We start from the raw sequence: 19,059 nt of genomic DNA on the forward strand, positions 1-19,059 counted from the left end.
CACACACACACACACACACACACACACACACACACACTGACACTGACACTGACACTGACACTGACACTGACTCAACTCCAGCCACTTTAATAATGGGAATTGATGGGAAATGATGTAAATATATCACTAGCCACTTTAAACAATGCTACCTTATATAATGTTACTTACCCTACATTATTCATCTCATATGCATACGTATATACCGTACTCTATATCATCGACTGCATCCTTATGTAATACATGTATCACTAGCCACTTTAACTATGCCACTTTGTTTACATACTCATCTCATATGTATATACTGTACTCGATACCATCTACTGTATCTTGCCTATGCTGCTCTGTACCATCACTCATTCATATATCCTTATGTACATATTCTTTATCCCCTTACACTGTGTATAAGACAGTAGTTTTGGAATTGTTAGTTAAATTACTTGTTGGTTATTACTGCATTGTCGGAACTAGAATCACAAGCATTTCGCTACACTCGCATTAACATCTGCTAACCATGTGTATGTGACAAATAACATTTGATTTGAGTCGATTTGATTTGATTTGACACACACATACGCACACATACTCAAAAACTAAATTACAATAAAAACACACAAAAAAACAGATAACACTTGCAGCAGCACTATCAAGGTTCTTATCAGCTATTTCAAGCATTCGCTGAGACGACGGGGAAATAATTCGTTTTTAGATTTTACAGTACCTTACACAACATGTATCTGCGCATTTCCCGTCACCCCGTTCACTCTGTCCAGTTTGAAATATAGTTGAGTAGTGGAGACCAGAGTCTATCAAACTTGGGCTGTCTCTTGTGGAGGTCATAAGTGAGCTTTTCATTTACATTTACATTTAAGTCATTTAGCAGACGCTCTTATCCAGAGCGACTTTTCAAGAGGAAGAAAGTCAACAATCTGGTCAATCCACATTTTAAATGTAGGAGGGTTATTAGAGGCCCACAATAGAAGAATTACATTTCTCAATTACATTTTCTATTCAGTCAATTCAGGAAGTACACTGAAATTCCAATTCATTTTACTTCCTGGACCCCAACTCTTCATGCCACTGAGGGACTGAGGAGATTTACACCGCGTGTCACAGTCACCATTAAACACTCGCCAATATATCACCACCATTTTGTTTTCTGATATCAGTGGACAGGGGATGGAAAACAGGCTCAGGCATGGACTTCTTCCATCAGGGCTCTAATCATTCATACATACAGTCATTTCCCTGATGTGTAGTATGGTATGACCACCCACAGGGGACATGTGCAGTTGAAATACTATATGACTGGAAGTTTGAGTCAGTCAGACTAGTCACACAGAGGCAGAATGAGGGAACGATGAGAAGACTGTCTGCAAGCTGCAGAGTCATGCAACGGACTGCAGGTCTAACCAACTTTAACCATGAAACAATAACTAAGTAAAACACATCAAATAATCTGAATAATAAAACCATGAAACAATAACTAAGTAAAACACATCAAATAATCTGAATAATAAAACCATGAAACAATAACTAAGTAAAACACATCAAATAATCTGAATAATACTCAATTAGTAGTTTAGTACAAATCGTCAGTATGCCTACACTTCCATAATGAACTAATAGACAGCTAGTGTGTGGAGGGTTGAGGAGAGCAGTCAGACAGTAGAACTGGGATGTTTTTGAAGAGCTTTTGAAAACTGAAGGGTGCTTAGAGAGAGCAGCGTTGGCTTCACTGGCTAGGACCTACATGTTGCTGGTAACGCTGCATGAAGAATGGCTTTAATGTGGACAAACACCGTTAATATCTTTCCACTTTACAAATCTCCTCCTCTGTCTATGTCACAAACCGAAAAACAAAACCATAAATATGGTTTCTAATCTGTGAATCTGCAGGGGAATGAGTCGTATTGGGGATTTTTGGTCGAGATTTCTGTTGTTGTCATGTTGAAAGCCATGCGGCCCCATGCAACCCCCTGTCACCCTATAGCAGGGTCCAGCTCAGTCAAATGTAGAAGTGTTGATGAAGCATTAGTATTCAATAGGTGACACGTCTGTCTCTGACCCCAGTAACACTGTAGCCCACCAGACCTGTCTGTCTCTGACCCCAGTAACACTGTAGCCCACCAGACCTGTCTGTCTCTGACCCCAGTAACACTGCAGCCCACCAGGCCTGTCTGTCTCTGACCCCAGTAACACTGCAGCCCACCAGACCTGTCTGTCTCTGACCCCAGTAACACTGCAGCCCACCAGGCCTGTCTGTCTCTGACCCCAGTAACACTGCAGCCCACCAGACCTGTCTGTCTCTGACCCCAGTAACACTGCAGCCCACCAGACCTGTCTGTCTCTGACCCCAGTAACACTGCAGCCCACCAGACCTGTCTGTCTCTGTCCCCAGTAACACTGCAGCCCACCAGACCTGTCTGTCTCTGACCCCAGTAACACTGCAGCCCACCAGACCTATCTGTCTCTGACCCCAGTAACACTGCAGCCCACCAGACCTGTCTGTCTCTGACCCCAGTAACACTGTAGCCCACCAGACCTGTCTGTCTCTGACCCCAGTAACACTGTAGCCCACCAGGCCTGTCTGTCTCTGACCCCAGTAACACTGTAGCCCACCAGACCTGTCTGTCTCTGACCCCAGTAACACTGCAGCCCACCAGGCCTGTCTGTCTCTGACCCCAGTAACACTGCAGCCCACCAGGCCTGTCTGTCTCTGACCCCAGTAACACTGTAGCCCACCAGACCTGTCTGTCTCTGACCCCAGTAACACTGTAGCCCACCAGGCTGTCTGTCTCTGACCCCAGTAACACTGTAGCCCACCAGACCTGTCTGTCTCTGACCCCAGTAACACTGTAGCCCACCAGGCTGTCTGTCTCTGACCCCAGTAACACTGCAGCCCACCAGGCTGTCATTTGACCCCAGTAACTCTTCAGACCGACAAGCTCATTAGCCACAATGGCACACAGACAGGGTCCTATGAAGTCCTCAAAAACGAGTGTTGACGCAACAACAAAAAGTAGCTTTGTCATAACAGCTAGCTATGTTGCTAGATTGCCATACAGGCACAGGGGCACTGCTGCTACCAACTATATAATGAAGAACATTACCCTTGAAAGATGTAACCTTGGAAAATGATAAATATACATGTGTAGTAGTGGCAGCGAGGATGCTCTCGTCTACCCAAAGGCAGCTGCTTGTGTTCCTCTGTGTGTATGAGTGTAGAGCCAGGCTGTGGGTCAGGCAGAGAGGCCCAGTCTAAACAGGGTCCTGCTCCCCAACAGACGGCCTGAGATGTCCTTCCCCCTGACCCTTGACCTGAGGGAGGGGGTTTATGGGAAGGTAAATAAACCAGAAAAGGCACACAGTGTAAAAACAATGGCCTCTAACTGGGGGTCAAATAACAACCTGTTGACACGTGCCAGGGCCTGTTGGGGTGGGACTTCTGGGGACTGGAAACCTTGGGACTGGAGAGATGAGCTGGGGGTACTGGGTCATTTTGTCGGAGCCGGATGGAGCCGTTAGACCGAGGTGGAGGTATAGGAGCGCAACTCTCTGAGTCTTCTGCTCTGCAGCACAAATGACTATTTAGTCTGCAGCACTGCCACGACAAGACATCATTTATTTTCAATTATCTCAGCCCAGAGAGAGATTGGAGAAATGTTGTTGTGTTCTTCCTTTTTCTCTAACAAGCCTTGTGATTGTGTTTGCTGCCAACACATCTATTCTGTGTGTCTCTGCAGGGCTGCTAAACTCTGTCCAGCAGTGCCTTCACCTCTCAGCCAGACACACTTTGATTTTCCAACTCACTCTGTACATAACTAACTTCACACTCCATTTTTCCTCTTTAGGGTTGTCTGTTTGGAGAACAACTAACATAGCGGAGTATAGTGGGTTTGTATTATAATAACCCCGGAGGGCAAGAAAAGCAACATTCGCAGCACGCACTACAGAGTCTTTAATCAGGCAAAGAAAACATTGTGTATTTTTCATATTTTCTTTCCACCGTTTCTGCGCTATCACCCCTGTTGACTTGACAAATAGTGGAGACTGAGGGTTAAGGATGGATTTATTGCAGTCTGGTTAGCAGGAAGCCCAGGGCGACAGCAGCTGGTTGCAATATCACAGGGCAAAACAGGGAGGGAGCAACCCTTTCCGTCCGGCCTCCCCTCCCAGCCCTCCACCTCCCAGCCCTCCACCTCCCAGCCCTCCCTGGCTGTAAGATATGCATGCCCACAGCCATATTGAGTTACCCCGGGTGGCCGTGCACCACAGCGCATGTTTGTACTCCATCACCATGAATATGATCACACAAACAAACCCTGGTGGTGTTGTTACAAACCATCAACAGGCAGGCAGGCAGGCTGACTGACCATGGAGAACTGACTGACTGGGAGTCAATCTGAACCAGGCATAATGGATTCCACAGACCCTCATCATGTTTCAACCATGTGAATAGGAGATCACTTACACGTTCCTTCATTACCTGGAGAGGCTGTGGGCCCTGATGAGGGTCCCAGTAACTGAGATGTATCAGAGTCGACTGGGAGTGAAAAATCTTTCTCTGTCGTGAGACGGCGACCTCGTCCATCAGGGAGGCAGCGTGAATTCAGAGTGACCCGTCTGCCAGTCTGCATATCTGCTAGGCCTGATAAGAGGTCTCAGGGAGGACAGTATGTGGAGAAACACATCAGCCAAACACCCTCTATAGCAGGGGTGTCAAAGTCAAATGGACGGAGGGCCAAATAAAAAATTTAGCTACAAGCCGAGGGCCGGACTGTTCGAATGTTCATTGAAAATTTTTTAAATGACGCATATAGTCTAGTGAACCTAATTGAACCTACTGAAAACCTAACAAATATATTCCAATATGATCAGATAAATAAAGCAATATTTTCTTATGGCTCTGTCAGTAATCTTTAATTTTCAACAGACACAAAAGACAAATTTCCTTTATATAAAAATCCCCATAACATGAACATTAAATTAAAGAAACCGGTATTCAAGGCACCATCAGTAGCCTATATTTTCTATTTTAGCAAAAGTGGGCTAAATTTACTTCAAAGAAAAAAACAATAATAGCAATTTTCTATCATCCACTCAACTGAAATATTTTAAAAATATAATTGGATTGAAATACAATAAAATAAAGTGCAAAAATCTATTAATCAAAAACAACACTTTGTTTAAGGAGAAGTAACATGCAGTGAAAACAAATATTAAACTTTAACTTTTAAACTTGAACTGAGTAAAAACTCTAAATATGTGATTGCACAGTAATGTTCACTTGTTTGAGGTTGAGGGTGATACTTGGTGGTGTCCCATCTTTTCCACAAGTTCATCAATGTTCGGGGTAAGGCTCTGAGCTGAGGAAATCCTCAGAATTGAGTGGAGGTGTTCAGCAGTAAGTCGACTTCTGTGTGATGTTTTGTTCAAGTTCATCAAAGAAAACAGTTGTTCACACAGGTATGTGCTGCCAAACATAGACAACGTTTGAGCAGCCTGGATGCGCAGCTGGGGCATTGTGTCGGGGAGGAAACGGGCGAACTCCGCAGCACCCACTGCCGCATATTTTGCCCTCAGTGCATCATTGCATTGGAGGTCAATCAACTCCATTTGGAGGTTTGGTGGTGAGCTTTCCACGTCAACAGCAAATGGGTTACCGAGCAGTTCCAACCTGCTTTTTTGTGCTTCAAAGTCAGCAAATCGGCGTCGAAAGTCAGCGGCAAGCATACCTATTTTATCAGCCAACTGTGCGCTCGGGAACGCACTGGTAGAGAGCTTCTCTTTCATGGTCTGGCAGCTGGGAAAGTGGCTCAAATTTTCTTTCCGCATCTGCGTCTCCCACAGAGTCAGTTTGGTTTTAAATGCCTTCACTGTACTGTACATATCAGAGATGACACGATCCCGACCCTGCAGCTGCAAGTTCATTGCATTCAGATGACTCGTAATGTCACACAGAAAAGCCATTTCACACAGAAACATTTAGTCTCGGAGTTGTGTTGTGTCTTTCCCTTTGCTGTCCAAGAACAGACAAATCTCCTCACGAAGCTCGAAACATCTTTGAAGCACCTTTCCCTGGCTTAGCCATCGCACCTCTGTGTGATAAGGCAAATCACCATGCTCCGTTTCTAACTCCGTCAGAAATGCCTTGAACTGGCGGTGATTCAAACCTTTGGCTCTGATAAAGTTAACTGTGCGCGTGATGATGCTCATTACATGCTCCATTTTCAAGGCTTTACCGCACAGCGCTTCCTGGTGTATGATACAATGATAAGCTGTCAGCTCACCTGTCGCGTTTTCCTCTTGCATCTTTTCCCGTATCTTCGCCACCAGTCCGCTCCTGTGTCCACACATCGCAGGTGCTCCGTCGGTTGTCAAACCCACGAGTTTTTCCCAAGGCAGCTCCATCTCATTTACACATCTTGACACCTCTCCATACAAATCATGCCCCGTAGTTGTGCCATGCATAGGACGTAAAGCCAAAAACTCCTCTGTCACGCTTAGGCTGGAGTCCACTCCGCGGATGAAAATTGACAACTGGGCAATGTCAGAAATGTCGGTGCTCTCATCCACAGCCAAGGAATATGCAATGAAATCTTTTCCCTTTTTCACAAGCTGCTCTTTTAGATTGATGGACAACTGGTCTACTCTCTCGTCAATGGTGTTTCTGCTCAGACTCACATTTAAAAAGAGTTGCCTTTTTTCTGGGCAAACTTCGTCACAAACTTTAATCATGCAGTTTTTGATGAAATCCCCCTCCGTAAATGGCCGGGCTGATTTAGCGATCTCTTCTGCCAAAATAAAACTGGCCTTGACAGCAGCCTGGCCTTGTGATTTGGCTTTTTTGAACAGAGCCTGTCGAGATTTGAGGCCTCGTTTTAATTCCTCTGCCTTTTGTAGCCTTTGTTCCATGTCCATATTCTTGTTGTTGTCCGCGTGTTTCGTTTCATAATGTCGTCTCAGATTATACTCTTTCAGTACCGCCACACTTTCTCCACACAGAAGACACACAGGTTTTCCAGCTACCTCCGTGAACAAATACTCCGACTCCCACCTTGTTTGAAACCCCGGTTCTCAGTGTCCACCTTCCGTTTTGCCATTTTTGATGGGTATCTGAAAGTTAATTTTACTGTGATGCTGACAACTGCTGTGCCAATAAATATTGAAATGAAGCAGCCTACTGCTCGGTGCGTCACCGTTGCATTGTGGGAAATGTAGTATTGGTGCGTGTAAAAGATCTGCGGGCTGCCGGCTTGCTGCGGTCTGCGGGCCGGTTCTAATAATAAATCAAGATCATCCCAGGGGCCGTAAAAAACCTTCTCGCGGGCCGGATGTGGCCCGCGGGCCTTGACTCTGACATATGTGCTCTATAGGATCAGACTTCATTGAGCTATAATGGCACCTGATCGGACTGCACATTTCACCCCCTCTCATATGTTCCCCTCCCACAGTATGTTTCTAACAGTAACACCGTGCCCTGCTACCACACAGTCGGGAGGGGTGAACCAGAGGTCACAGCAGAATAGAGGTCAATTGTGGCATTAATCAACACTTGTTCTATCAATCCATATCCACAAATGTTCAATGAATCTTAGAATAGAATAGAATGGAACAGAGCTAACTGGAAAGCATTAGAGAGATAACGAACGTAGGGCCAGAGAGGAGCAGCCCAGGTGATGTGTCCACAGACAGACACACAGCAGTGGAGACAGGGTAGTAGAGTAGTGTGGTATCTGCTATGTTGACTGCCCAGGGTAACTGGCCCATAGGAGGAGCACATCGTCTGAGCCGCACTAAAGATCCATTGTTTGAAGCGAAATGAGGGCCACAACACAGCCCAGGGGGGTCACCATGTGATTAGCCTCCGTTTTTCAACATTTAATCAGTTCCTGACCTCAGCTAAAACAAGGAGGCCCAGCCCAGGCCACCTCTGAGGACGACGTAATGAGTTTGGGCTGTAATGGCTCCGTCTCCCTGCAGGTACAAACCTCTGTTGACAGGGGAGGGAGGGAGGGAGGGAGGGGGGGGAGGGAGGGAGGGAGGGAGGAGAGGAGAGAGAGAGAGAGAGAGAGAGAGAGAGAGAGAGAGAGAGAGAGAGAGAGAGAGAGAGAGAGAGAGAGAGAGAGAGGGGCGAGAGAGAGGGGGCGAGAGAGTGAGAGAGAGAGAGAGGGGGCAAGAGAGAGGGGGCGAGAGAGTGAGAGAGACTGCAAGAAACTCAAGAGGAGAGCCAGAAGTCATGTCCTTGCGAGACAATGAGTGTGATCCCAACGCACCAGTGAAAAGGGTTGACTATTTCAAACTGCTGCTTCAGTACAGAGAAAGGCAGCGAGAGGCCTATTGGTGCTACTACTTGTGTTTGTGTCCATACCATCTCCTCCAGTCAGAGACACCTCTGGTTCAGTCTGAAGGGCACAGTCAGACGATGTTGGTGAACAGATCGGCTCCCCTCTTTGGAGAGCAAAACACTGGCGGGTAACAATAGCAGGATAATATTCTATGGCTGAGAATTGCTATGGCAGCACGGATCATCACAGCCTCGCCAATAAACCATCAGATAAGGAGGCTAATTCATATTCTAATGAATATGGATCCACAGCCCCTGCCCTGGAGGGCTCTAGGGGAGGACATCATTCATCAGCCTTATCTATCTCAGAGAGAGCGAGAGAGAGCTGGAGAAAACACTGCTCCGTACATTATCCTGCACCAAGTGCCCCTCATCTCTTGTTCTCTCTCTCGTCCCTGTGTTTTTGATGCACAGAGTGTGTACTGTACGTGATAGAAAGGGAGGGGAGATAGAGAGACAGTAGAGGAGAGCGGGGGGTTGGGAGACTGGGGGAGAGAGAGAGAGAGAGAGGAGAGAGAGAGAGAGAGAGAGAGAGAGAGAGAGAGAGAGAGAGAGAGAGAGAGAGAGAGAGAGAGAGAGAGGGTTTTCTGATCGTTTATTTCACTTGTGTTGTTTATTATCTATTCCACTTCCTTTGGTAATGTAAACATGTTTCCTATGTCAATAAAGCCCTTTTGAATTGAATTGAGACAGAGATGTCCTTGAGTCTTTCTGAGCGAAGCAACAGGATATTCTGTCCTAAACTCTCTCACCCTGTCTCTCTCTCTCTCTCTCTCTCTCTCTCTCTCTCTCTCTCTCTCTCTCTCTCTCTCTCTCTCTCTCTCTCTCTCTCTCTCTCTCTCTCTCTCTCTCTCTCTCTCTCTCTCTCTCTCTCTCTCTCTCTCTCTCTCTCTCTCTCTCTCTGTCTCTCTCTCTCTCTCTCTCTCTCTCTCTCTCTCTCTCTCTCTCTCTCTCTCTCTCTCTCTCTCTCTCTCTCTCTCTCTCAGAGCTCTGCAACAACAGCAAGAGCCACATTGTTTACACGTCTTTGTTTTTTGAGGTCAGCTGTAGCATATTCTACTGGGAGAAGAGTTCATTAGTAATATCCAGTCAAGGGTGAGGGGGAGAGAGAGAGGGGGGGGGGCAGAGAGAGAGGGGGGGAGGCCCTGTGATGGCAGTTTGGTTGAGGGCCAGGGATAGCAGGCAGGCAAAACAGAAACTGCAGTCCTTTCAAATGTCTCAGCTGAGTTACCTTACTCTCCTGCCTGGGACTCTGACTCAGCAAACAAACAGAGCTGGAATCTGTGTGCAGAGCTGTTTGTCAGTGTCTGAAAAGCAAGAGCCCGTTCCCCTGGTGTCACCTACTCGAACCTGTGACTGATAATGTAGCCTTGCTGGAGGTGGTAAAAAAAGGTTCTTCAGAGTGATGCCATAGGGCACTTGTCAAACTCATTCCAGGGCCGAGTGTCTGCAGGTTTTTGCTCCTCCCTTGCACTTGATTGATGAATTAAGGGCACTGATTAGTCAGGAACTCCCCTCACCTGGTTGTCTAGGTCTTAATTGAAAGGAAAAACCAAAAACCAGCAGACACTATGCCCTCCTTGGAATGAGTTTGACACCCCTGCCATAGGGGAAGCATTTTAGGTTATCTGAAGAACCTTAAATGGGATGGTTCCTTGAAGAACCATACAAATTCCAGCTAGAATCCCCCCAGAAATGTTTCAACCCTGGCACAACCATTTCAGTAGTGGATGCAATAAGTCCAAGTAACAGATTGAAATAGTTTAGAAAAATGTACGTTATTTATATTTGAGTAGCATAAGATTAATTTATCAATGTACATGCAAAAACATAGATATTGAAACAAACCTGCAATAGAGAATGCTGGGAAATATGATAATGATGGGCGTGGCTTTGGTTCATCTCTGGTTATTAACACAAACACTGAGATAATACACCAATGAGTGTTTATTTAACTCTTTACAAGTGTTAATTTAACTCCTAAATTAACACAAAAAATTGTACACTGAAAAATCAACACTAGATAACACTGGCCAATTTTCTGTGTGCTATGAAAGGGACACATCTGCAGGCTTCCATACATTTCAAGAACCTTTTAGAATTATGAAGAACCCTAGATGCCATTAAGAACCTTCATTTTTTCAGTGTAGGCAAACTGTATGGGATTTTGACTACTCCCCTCTGCTATGAGGCTGCAGAGTAACTGTTGGGTGAAGCAGATCACACACACACACACACACACACACACACACACACACACACACACACACACACACACACACACACACACACACACACACACACACACACACACACACACACACACACACACACACACACACACACACACACACACACACACACACACACACACACACACACACTCACGCACACGCACACACGCACACACACACACACAATCTGAACTAATAGGCACTTATAGTCTCATCTGTCGGCCTCATCAAAGCAGACTGGGCACAGCCCCAGCTTATAAAGCATCATGTCCAGCAACACTGTAACAAAGACAACACCACCTACATCAGTCTATACGGGCTTTTATGGTTTATTCTCCCCCAACATTGGAAATGGTAGTTGAACTGTGGGCCAGTGGGCTGGGCTGAGAGAGCCAGGCAGACTGCTCAGACGGTGATATGATGTCACTTCCTGTGGGCTCATTCTGCAGCTGCTTGCTCTCTGTAGGGGTCAGGGAACGGTGAGGAGTACCACAGTGTCAGTTCCAGGCCAATGATCACAGAGCCACAAACTAATTACTCACCTCTACTGCCTCCCCCCTTCCTTCCCAACATCAACCCCTCTCTCCTGTCTCTGGTACCCTGCTGCTTCACTGGGGGGGACATCAATATTCTTCCTGGCCCATGACACATCTGTGGGGACATGTTTATCGCAATGGAATCAGAGCCTGTCCTGAGCCCGTTGACTCTGAATGGGAGGTTTTGCAGGATCTGTGAAGCCTTGTTGTTTCTGAGTAAGAGTGAACTGACATCTGAGGCTGTGCGTTAACACATAACTGAGGCACGGAGCGTGTCATTGGCTCTGAGATTTTCGAGACAAGAGGAAATAGACCCAAATAGGAGTTGTTATGCAGGTGAATGAGGACCCAAAAGCGACTTGGCGAAAACAGAGTCTTTAATCCAGTTAAAGGAAATAGCAATACTCCTAGACAAATCGGAGCGGTAAATAAAGCATAAAAAACAATTCCACTCGTAATCACGAGAACTGACTGGAGACTCGATAATAAACTGCAGGTTGCCTCGGGAAGGCACTTGACCGTAGCAGACTCAGACACCTGCTCACCACGCAGCATCTGAGGGAAACACGACACGACAGGGCGATACAAAGACACAGCACGGTGAACAATATACAAGGATCCGACAGGGCAGAAACGGAAAACAAGGGGAGAAATAGGGACTCTAATCAGGGGAAAAGATAGGGAACAGGTGTGGGAAGACTAAATGATTGATTAGGGGAATAGGAACAGCTGGGAGCAGGAACGGAACGATAGAGAGAAGAGAGAGAGGGAGGGAGAGAGAAAAAGGGGAACGAACCTAAAAAGACCAGCAGGGGGAAAACGAACAGAAGGAAAAGCAAAATGACAAGACAATATAAGACAAAACATGACAGGAGTATACACTGAGTGTACAAAATATTAGGAACACCTGCTCTTTCCATGACTGACCAGGTGAATCCAGGTGAAAGATATAATCCCTTATTTATGTCACTTGTTAAATCCACTTCAGTCAGTATAGATGAAGGGGAGGAGAAAGGTTAAAGGGGGATTTTTAAGCCTTGAGACAATTGAGACATGGATTGTGTATGTGTGCCATTCAGAGGGTGAATGGGCAAGACAAAATATTTCAGTGCTAATTGAACTGGGTTTGTTAGTAGGTGCCAGGCACACCGGTTTGAGTTTGTCATGAACTGTAACACTGATGGGTTTTTCACGCTCAACAGTTCCCCGTGTGTATCAAGAATGGTCCACCACCCAAAGGACATCCAGACAACTTGACACAACTGTGGGAAGCATTGGAGTCAACATGGCCCAGCATCCCTTGAAATGCTTTCGACACCTTGTAGAGTCCATGCCCTGACGAATTGAGGCTGTTCTGAGGGCAAAAGGGGTGCGACCCAATATGAGGAAGGTGTTCCTAATGTTTTACACACTCAGTGTATATCTCCCATGGCCACATTGTGATACGTTTTCTCCACTTCTTCTCTCTGTAAAGCAATTCCCCTTAGCCTTGTGCCTTCAACCTGACGCTCTGTTGATCAGGACGGACCACCTCTCTCTCTGTTGCTATAGCACATCCTGACAGACAGTCCTCTGGGGCCCGTCTCCACGACACCACAGCTACATCTCCTGCTAAAGTCTACACATCTGGGTCAAGGCAAAAAATAACAGTACTCTGAGGAGGATGCGGAGAGAGAGGAGAGGAGAGGGAGGACATAAACACACTTCCAGACAGATATGGGGCTGTGAAATTAGGGAAGCAGTGTGTGTGTGTGTGTGTGTGTGTGTGTGTGTGTGTGTGTGTGTGTGTGTGTGTGTGTGTGTGTGTGTGTGTGTGTGTGTGTGTGTGTGTGTGTGTGTGTGTGTGTGTGTGTGTGTGTGTGTGTGTGTGTGTGTGTGTCTTATTCCTGACAGTCAGGCAGGCAGGGCTATATAAAACCTGGAGAGCCCACAGCGCCCTAATTACTGGAAATGACAGGCAGCAGCATCATCATTAACACCATTCCAATACACTCAATGATTCCCCTGAAATGCACTGCTCCTCTAGCCGTGTCCAATTGACTTTGTTAGCTTCAATTAATACAACTGACTGTACTAATGCACAACGTGGGAGAATGCAAATGCATACCCTCGTGGTAAATAGGCGAGCTTTCTCATTATACGGACAATGAAGATAAGCAGGAAGAGTCTCTGTGGGTAAACAGAACAGTGTGTGAAAGAAGTGTGTATGATATACATCATGACAGAATACAAATGCCTCACACAGCCAGAAATAGCTGCTCAATACAGTAACCAGCTTTAATTTGTGGAAACAAAGAGCCTTTCATTTGAACTATTCCATGCATCTTATACGTTGCCCACATGATAGATGTACCATTTTCCTCTCAACTAAACGTGTTTAAAAGACCAGAATAGAATGTTATGACACACATCCAGAAGGCTCTAATTAGATTGTCTTGTTAGACCCTGGAAGAGCTGTGTTTAGGAGTGTGTAGCAGTTACAGTTGGCACGCACATCATGCTCACAACTGCACCCCCCCCCACACACACACACACACACACACCAATACCCAACCATACATACAAACTACACCAAATACATACACCACACCAAGAAGCAGGGGATAGATATACCAACCCGCCACAACCAATTCTCCCACATACCCATCAAGATTCAAACTGCCACAAGTTGTTGTCAAGTAGCTGTCAAGTTGATACAACCAGTTGTCTATAAATAAGTTTAGTTTGACTAAACACATTTATATGGGAACCCTAAGGGCATGTGTGGGATTTGCACATACACACATACACATATAAACACAAAGAAAGAACCTCTCCACGTGTTCCAGAGAGTTGCCATCTGCCAACCAAATGCTTCTCCGCAGAGGTTTCACATGGAGGTTTCATATGGAGGTTTCATATGGAGGTTTCACATGGAGGTTTCACATGGAGTTTTCATATGGAGGTTTCACATGGAGGTTTCACATGGAGTTTTCACATGGAGGTTTCACATGGAGGTTTCACATGGAGGTTTCATATGGAGGTTTCATATGGAGGTTTCATATGGAGGTTTCATATGGAGGTTTCACATGGAGGTTTCACATGGAGATTTCATATGGAGGTTTCACATGGAGTTTTCATATGGAGGTTTCACATGGAGGTTTCATATGGAGATTTCATATTGAGGTTTCACATGGAGTTTCCACATAGAGTTTTCACATGGAGGTTTCATATGGAGGTTTCATATGGAGGTTTCATATGGAGGTTTCACATGGAGTTTTAATATGGAGGTTTCGCATGGAGTTTTCATATGGAGGTTTCACATGGAGGTTTCATATGGAGGTTTCATATGGAGGTTTCACATGGAGTTTTCATATGGAGGTTTCACATGGAGGTTTCATATGGAGGTTTCACATGGAGGTTTCATATGGAGATTTCACATGGAGGTTTCACATGGAGATTTCACATGGAGGTTTCATATGGAGATTTCACATGGAGGTTTCACATGGAGTTTTCACATGGAGGTTTCACGTGGAGGTTTCACATGGAGGTTTCACATGGAGTTTTCATATGGAGGTTTCATATGGAACCACTAGATTAGCCATTAGTGAAGGTTAAATGGATGTTCTGTAACCAGACCCTTTAAAGGCACCCTGGTTTATTTAAAATGATCTGGGGATAAAATAAATAACTACAAAGCGACTCATGGAGCCGAGGCACGAAGGCAGAATATAGCCTGCATAAGTGAAGGGCTTCTCTATCCCCCCCAGTGTACACACAGCCATTGACATAAAGATAAATGTTTAGATCCGGGTCATTTCTGCACAGGCCTCACTTCACTCCTCTGACACGGGGCACTGGTGAGAAAGCAATATTTTGGGCATGGAGCTGAGGGAATCTACTGTACAGTTCAACTGACATCCAACTCGATAGACTAAATAGTGATCTGTTTTACTCGGCTTAGCAACGGTAATGGGGATGGATAGAAAGGCTAAGAAGGATGTGAAATCAGACCCATAAAATAAGAGGGAGTAGGAGTTTTTTTCGTGACTATGTGACTTAATCAGGAAAAACTCCAGGCCCCTAGTCCTGGTCAGCTCACATGGTCAGGAAAATTTCTCAACATTCATTCACAGCCAGAATGAATGTTGAGAAATGTCAAAGCGAGCATGACATCAATTTGACTGCATTTGTACAGTAGCAGGCCCAAGAGAAAAAGGGCAACAGCAAAACCTGATCGCTTTGGTTGCTCCCAGCTAGTAGTATCCCATCCTCATGGGGTGTGTTGTATTTTCTTACTGCTCAATAGCATTATACGGTCTATTCAAGACAACAAACATGGGCCCGATCATCCTGAAGGCATTGAATGTGATGTCATTCATATCTATGCTACAGTACCAAGTGAAAGCCAAGACAGTTCAAACGGGGCGGCAGGTAGCCTAGTGGTTAGAGCATTGGGCCAGTAACCGAAAGATTGCTAGATCAAATCCCCGAGCTGACAAGGTAAAAGTCTGTCTTTCTGCCCCTGAGCAAGGCAGTTAACCCACTGTTCCCTGGGTGCTGTGGATGTCAATTCATCATGTGATTGGCATCTTGGATTCTGCCACTGTGCCCCTAAGCCCATCTCCAGAGACAAGCCAGCTTAGTAATGAACAGCTGGGTTAGAGGCTGAAACTGGGGCTGGGTCTCCCTCTATACAGTAACAGACACATGATTTGGTGCCAGTCTAATCAATACAGGTCTTTCTTTAGTTAAGACTCCACTGACTCCACTCCCAACACTTCAGTCCTTTATAACCAATAATAGGGGAAGCAGAATCCCTGGGCACATGACTCCTCACAACATTGTCATCTCAGCTCTGCCCTAACGAGAGAGTTGGAGGGTTGCCCTGCAAAAGTTGGCTACTGAAGTAAATTAATTAACTCTAAAACACTTTTTTGGCAGGCTGATACACTGTTTATTCATCCCTACTTGTCCAGCCAGTGACAGTAAGCAACCTACAGCCTCAGTCCAGTCATGTGTGAAATGTTGGATCTGTGCTAGCCACTATTACAGCTACAGACGTAGGATCTTAATTTGATCCAGTTTGCTGCAGCAGGAAAATAATCCTGCAGCAACAGGAAATTTTAATTATTATGTGGATTATAATTCATGGGCATATTTGTAGGGTTTGATATTTTTCTAAAGGGAAAATCAAGTCTGCCATTTCAAAGTGAAAATGACAAACTTCAGAAGCATTTTTAAACCTCAAATAATGTCTCCTGCAACAGGGTGATGAAATTACGATCCTACATCTGTAGCCTAGCGAACCCTTACTGCACGCTGCTAGCATGGCTTGTTCATTTAACTAAACAACCTGAGCTCGTAAGCTTGGCATGAAATACCTCTGTTTTCCCAAAACACACAACTATGTTGTTGACAAAAACTGTCCCCCGGTTTGCTGAAACCAGGACTTTATCTTGAAATGGCACAAATATGAACAGGAAGTGGGAGAATGTTCCATTGTGAATAATAGGGGAGATATGATATGATATGTTACATATGATATGTGATATGATATCTATGATATGTTACTCCAAATGTCACCATATCCGATCTAATCATTTGGTCCTGTTAATGACTAGATCATTCCTAACTGTGCTTATTTACGATATTATAGTCCATTCTTATTAAATCATCTTTGTGTGGCAAAAAAAAGTCTTAATTAATTCATCCAGACTTCATTTTCAACACATTGTTCCAGACAAATTGATAAAACTGCACAGTTTGTATTTGTAAAGTTCAAACAGAGGACAGTCTACATCACAATACATCATCAATGTCAAATATCACGATATTCAATTTAATCATATATCAGTCATAGTCGAGAACAATAACTGACACGCCATGCTAGTGAAACTCCATTATGAGTGGTTTGAATTCATGAGCATCTATATATTCCACTTACACATGCTTTAAATGGTCCTTTTTTGTACCCTACTGAAAAGGAATGCAGTGAAATCGTTCTACCCAAACACAATTTCAGTCCTTAGTAAGATAGCAGTGTGTCCTGAGAGCCAAATGTGTTTTTCCTCTTTATTCGTGAGGATTTCAAAGACAGCTGAGGAGAACATGTTGCTAATCACAAGGGCGATCTAGAGGTTGACTCCAGCGTGAATCACCTGAATTTGCCTGCCCTTCACAATAGAAAATGGAGGCTAATCATGAATGACGTGCTGCACTGTATTCTGAGTGACCACTGAGTCGACTGATTAGAGGCCTTAAATGGCTTGGCAACAATCAGAGCTGTCAGGCTCCCCTTCCCACCTCTTCCCTGAGCTAGCCTCAGCTATAGCCCCTCTAATCAGTAGCATCCAGGCTAGATTAGTCAGATCCCCATCAGGTCCTGTCCTGTTAGACCTCCCAGCGCCGGGCTCAGCACCTCCATCCAGACAGACACACACACACACATAAAGATCAAGAAAGCACACACATAGAGAGAGAGAGAGAGAGAGAGAGAGAGAGAGAGAGAGAGAGAGAGAGAGAGAGAGAGAGAGAGAGAGAAATTGAGGGGAAAAGAGAGAGAGAGCACCAAGCAGCAACACATCATTATCACAGAGCAGGGACTTACGGCTACAGTTCATCCAATACCTCCTCCCTCCAATGTGGAGCAGACAGTTCACCATGTATGGTTCTGTACTGTAGGGATCTCCTGCTAATTGATGGGTAATACCTAGCTGTGACAAGTGAAGGATGAAACGTTTGACTTGAGGATCCATAGACCTTGGAGTTTCATTTCACTCTCCAATTAATTTGATGAGTGCCTAAAAGAGGAGTGTGCTGCTGAGAATATAGTTGTCTATCCCTCCTGTACTGTGTTGGAGAGAATACTCCTATTCCATCACATTTAGATTATATTCTTTAATGATGAATTTTACCTAGTTGGGATACCATATTTACTAAAGGAGAATTTCTGAAGAAATCAGTTTACACACAGAGATTGACTGGTGCGGGACAATTCCCACATGGTGTTAAACTTGATAAGGAATTGAAAATATTGAGGGTAGACATGCAAGTAAATTAGTTTTATTTTCCCAGAACAATCTCCTTGGTTTGGGCTACAGTGTCAATGTGTTGATCGAAACTTCATTTACTTCTGAAGAGGCTTTGCTGTTTGAATGGGAGTCATTTTCTTAGGTAGGTTTTCTACACGATGGGAGGTTCAGCGACGGGACATGGATGCCAACACATAACACTGTTTGGTTAAGAGCCAGACTACAGCGTGGATCTAAATGGTGTGTGTGCATGTGTGTGTGTGCATGTGCGTGTATGGCCGCAGGGCCACAGTAAAGCTTACCGTATGCCTCCCAGTCGAAACAGTTGGTCCATATATTATGAGGAGCAAATCAAACCTAGTACGGAGACACCTTAAGGCCTAGGTTTCTCAGAGGAAAACCATGTCTTCTACAGAGTAAGAAGCAAGCATCCTGTCATCACGCTGCCAGGGCAATGACAGGTGACACAACAGCAGCAGGCAGACAGACAGGAGAGGCGAGGAGGTCTGCAGGGCTGAATGATGATGGAACACTTCTGTCCAGGAAGCCTGGCAGGCAGTATGGTGAGGGGTGAATAATAACACTCCCGGCTGCAGATCCAGAATCCACTGATGAATCTGTATTCAGTGGTGTGAATGGTGGGATCCTGCCGCTGGTCCTTTATTGTTGTGGATAATATCTGGCTCTCAACACGAGCTCCCTCAAAACCCACCAGAGGGAAAGATTTGTCAGCAGATTTCCCCTCGTTGTATTTATCTGTTCTCTCTCTGGCTGGCTATCGTCTGAGCTCTCACTGGGAGTAACACAGGAGAGGCTAAGCCTTCTCTCAAAACCACAGCACAATAACACCAGGCCGACTGATCACAAAGGCTGGGACTGATTTGCTGTACACACGCATAGGAAATATTTATTTACTCATAATAAAGAAA

At 45.1% G+C, this 19,059-nt stretch overlaps 1 protein-coding gene and 1 pseudogene across 2 annotated transcripts in view; both read right to left on the reverse strand.

Moving 5' to 3' along the window:
- The window catches only part of LOC124035798 (protein FAM189A1-like), a 145,917-nt gene that overhangs the window by 42,254 nt on the left and 84,604 nt on the right, over window positions 1–19,059 (reverse strand). The gene's annotated exons all lie outside the window — the stretch shown is intronic.
- Window positions 5,284–7,103, reverse strand: LOC124035799 (annotated as a pseudogene).

Source organism: Oncorhynchus gorbuscha, linkage group LG05 (genome assembly GCF_021184085.1).
Source record: "Oncorhynchus gorbuscha isolate QuinsamMale2020 ecotype Even-year linkage group LG05, OgorEven_v1.0, whole genome shotgun sequence".
NCBI classification, from domain to species: domain Eukaryota; kingdom Metazoa; phylum Chordata; class Actinopteri; order Salmoniformes; family Salmonidae; genus Oncorhynchus; species Oncorhynchus gorbuscha.